We start from the raw sequence: 4,466 nt of genomic DNA on the forward strand, positions 1-4,466 counted from the left end.
TCATAACTCTACTACAAGTTAGACATAACTTAGTTTATTGGGATTTTATTATTCATATATTGAACATACAATTTCAAATGAATAGTTACCTAAAAAGTATGTTAGTTTTATTTTCCAATTATTTATTCAATTAGAGTAAATTAAAAAATAACATTTCTATAAATACTCACTCATCTTCTATTCTTCTTCTATAACCACACACAAATTTATTTCCTTGGAGCAAACATGGATCCCATTACTAAATTGTTATACGCCTCTCTAATCTCCATCCTCTTTGTAGCCATCATTTTCAACTTTCTCTCATCTCATAAACGATTAAAGAGAAACCTTCCTCCTAGTCCATCGCCCACTTTTCCGATTATCGGACATCTTCATCTCCTAAGCGACCTTCCTCATCGGACCTTTCAAGAGCTCTCACAAAAACTAGGCCCCGTCTTCTCCCTTCAACTGGGAAACAGGCTAGCTGTGATTGTATCTTCCCCGTCCGCTGTTGAAGAATGCTTCACCAAGAGCGACATCGTTCTAGCCAACCGGCCATCTTTTATTTCTGGAGAGTACTTTGGCTACAATTGCACCTCCGTGAGTGAAGCACCTTATGGGGACCATTGGAGAAACCTCCGTCGTCTAATAACGGTCGAGATTTTGTCCACCACCCGCCTCAACTGTTCCTTATCCATTCGACAAAACGAAGTCAAACATCTACTTCGAGACCTTTATCAAGTGTCTTCTTCCACTTTTGCAGCTGTGAATATGAGGTGCGGATTGTTTTCAAATAAATTCATTTACATTTCTTCATCTAGATCCCAATCCACACATGAAAACAGAACTGTTAATTTCCATATATAGATCCAATATTGAATGATTGTGTGCTAATACTTTGTATTAATAAACAAGAATATAAACTAATGTTTTGTTACTAAGAATGATTTATCTATCATTTTATTAACAAAACCAAAATAAGGTAGAAACCTTCCACAATTGCAATCTCATTACATATTATTCATTATTGTTATCGTCTTGACATTATTTAAGAAATTGACAAATTTTTGAAAAAATTCATTGACCGTTTGAAAAATATTTGTATACAATAATTTGTTTTTTATTTCACTATTATTTGTATGCAAATTATTATCCATTTCATAATAGGATTACATTTACTATTTTAAAAAATATAAAAAAAAAATATTAGTTCATTTTCTATTATTTAATTGTGGATTGAAAAAATTATATCTTGTTTTGATATGTTTGTAAAATCCTTATAGGTCAAGGTTATCAGAGCTGTCATATAATATTATAATGAGAATGATGTCCGGAATAAAACGTTTGAACCAAAGAGAATTTTTGGATTTTGAGGAGGCTAAGGAATCAGTAAACATTGTAGATGAGCTTTTCAAGTTAAGTGCCGTATCATATCTCGGAGATTTTTTACCAATTTTAAGGTTATTTGATTATCAGAATTACGAAAAGAATTTGTCTGCACTTCAAAAAAAGGTGGATGCCTTTCTCCAACGCCTCATAGATCAATGTCGGTTATCTAATGACGGTAATTCGATGATTGATCACTTGCTTGTTTTACAAGAAAAACAACCAGACTACTATACTAATGATATCATCAAAGGTCTATTACTAGTAAGTGACCTAATAATCGATTATGGAGTTATTTTTTTCGGTTTCACTTTTAAACAAAATTGTACATGTAGATTATGATACTTGCTGGGACGGATACATCTTCAGTAACATTGGAATGGGCATTGTCATTATTAGTAAATCACCCCGAGTCATTAAAGAAGGCGGCGGCAGAGATAGATGCCCAAATTGGCCAAGACCGCCTATTGGATGAATCCGATCTTGCTAAACTCCCTTATCTCCATGGAGTCATTTCTGAGACCCTTCGGATGTTCCCAGCGGCACCACTCCTTATCCCCCACATGCCGTCGGAGGATTGCAAGATTGCTGGATTCGACGTGCCTCGTGGAACAATGTTAATAGTAAATGCATGGGCTATTCATAAGGATCCCAATGTTTGGGAAGAAGCAGAAAAGTTTAAGCCTGAGAGATTTGTAGACGGAGAAGATGAAAAAGGATACAAGCTAATACCATTCGGAATGGGTCGAAGGGCTTGTCCTGGAGTAGCCCTAGCTCATCGAATTATGGGATTGGCATTGGGCTCATTGATCCAATGCTTTGATTGGAAAAGACTAAGTGAGAATGAATTGGTTGATTTAAATGAGGGGAATGGTCTCTCCATGCCTAAAGCTAAACCACTCGAGGTTATGTGCAAAGCTCGTGATATCTTGCACAAGCATCTATAATCATTTGAATTGATTTTTTATCTTGTCTTAGCATCTATCTATAATGGTTTACCTTTACATTGATGTAATAGCTCTTTCATTTTATTTTTATTGAATAAGATTATGGTTCTACAACTATATTTTCATCACCACTTTTTAAAACGAATGCAACTTATTCAAATAAGAAAAAATATTCTCAAGAATTTTCAAAAATTAATTAGTTAAGTCTTCAAATTAACTTTCTCACCATTTAAAAAAATTTTCTAAGTTAAATTATTCTACTTTAGCATGTGTAATATTTCTTATTTTATTTTTAATTAGAATAGAGAAGTAGTTTTTTTTTCATCTTTTGCAACTTGATTTAAGTGGTTGTAGTTTAGGCTTTTTTTGTTTGATAACAATTGTGGTAATGTTTTTTTTTTTGGTCTTTTGCAAATTGATTTTAAATGGTTATGGTTATGTACTTACATAATATTAAGACTTTTTAATAATAATAAACAAGAATTTAAACTAATATTTTGTTACTAAGATTTATCGATTACTTTATTAATATACTAAAATAACATACATAGAAACTTTAATAATATACTTTAATAACATACATGGAAAAAATTCAAACAAAATAATTTATCTTTCAATTCTCTTCAATGTGATTAAATTACTATTCATTTCATTTGTAATATTTATACGTACTATTTAATAAAAATTATGAAAAGACATTAGTTCATTTTCTATTATTTAATTGTGACTTTGAAAAGTTATATCTTGGGTTGATATTTTTGTTAAATCATTATTAGGTCACGGTTTTCGGAGCTATCGGTTAATAATATAATGAGCATGATTTCGGGAATAACATGCTTCAACCAAGGAGAATTTTCGAAATTCAAGGAGGCTAAAGAAATATTAAATATTATAGATGAGATTTTCAAATTACGTGGTGTATCACATCTTGCAGATTTTTTTACCATTTTTAAGGCTATTTGATTATCAAAACTACGAAAAGAATTTTTCGGCCCTTCAAAAGAAAATGGATGCCTTTCTCGAACGTCTCATAGATCAACATAGGTTATCTAACGACGATAACTCAATGATTGACCACTTGCTTGATTTACAAGAAAAACAACCGGACTACTATACTAATGAAATTATCAAAGGTCTATTACTAGTAAGTGACCTAATCATCCATCATGGAGTTCTTCATTTTTATTTTTTATTTGAGTTTCACTTTTTAAATGTATATATATTGTTGAATAAGATTATGTTTCTTAATGAATGCAACTTATAGAAATAAAAATGTATTCTTGATAAACTTAATTTTTTCTAAAATCAATTAATTTGCTCAAACTTCTTCAACATTTTTTTTAAAAACTCAAAGTTAAATTAGCTTAAGATCATAAAAGTAATTTGCATGAACAGTAATTTTATCTTTTTGGAGGTTCAACCGTTTAACTGGTTTATGAAACACATGCACTATAAAGTCTAACAATTATTAAATTAACCTAGATTGGATATTTAAGAAAATATTGTATTTTAGTATGTGTAATATTTCTTTTTCTGTTTTTGAATGGTAAAAAAAAGTAGTTTTTTTTGTCTTTTTTGCATCTCTTGCAACTTCATTTTAAATGGTTGTAGTTTGGAGTTTTTTTGTTTGGTAGCACAAGTTTGGTAATGTTTGATCAAGATGTTCAATTTGAAGATTCTTTTTGGATCTTTTTCAACTTCATTTTAAATGGTTGTGGTAATACGAGATTGTTTTTTGTTTGGTAGGACAAGTGTGATAATGATGGACAAGGTCTGATATTCATGAGGCATCCTTAATTATCAATAATTTTACCAAGTTTTTAGGTTATTTATTTGTAAGAGATATAGATTAAATAACTAATAATTACTAATTTATTACTTAAAAACACAACATTTTGAACTAGAAATTTGATTTATGTAAAATTTTAAATTAAGTAAACTCTTGTTATTTTAAATTTATGATAAAAATATTTTACTAGTTTATAAATAATTTTGATTTGATTTGATTTTACGAAAAAAATGTGAATTTATATTTATAAATTAAAATAAACATATTTTTTTATAGTGATTTACTTATTATTTTTAAATTATATTTAATTTTATATAAATAATTATAATATTCTTATAAATTAAACTTTAATAATTTTAAATAAA

General features: G+C 29.3%; 1 pseudogene; it reads left to right on the forward strand.

Annotated features, from left to right (window-relative positions):
• Positions 1–209: 209 nt before the first annotated feature.
• On the forward strand, positions 210–2,312 carry LOC124916072 (annotated as a pseudogene).
• Positions 2,313–4,466: the final 2,154 nt, after the last annotated feature.

This window comes from Impatiens glandulifera, chromosome 9 (genome assembly GCF_907164915.1).
Source record: "Impatiens glandulifera chromosome 9, dImpGla2.1, whole genome shotgun sequence".
Lineage (NCBI taxonomy): Eukaryota > Viridiplantae > Streptophyta > Magnoliopsida > Ericales > Balsaminaceae > Impatiens > Impatiens glandulifera.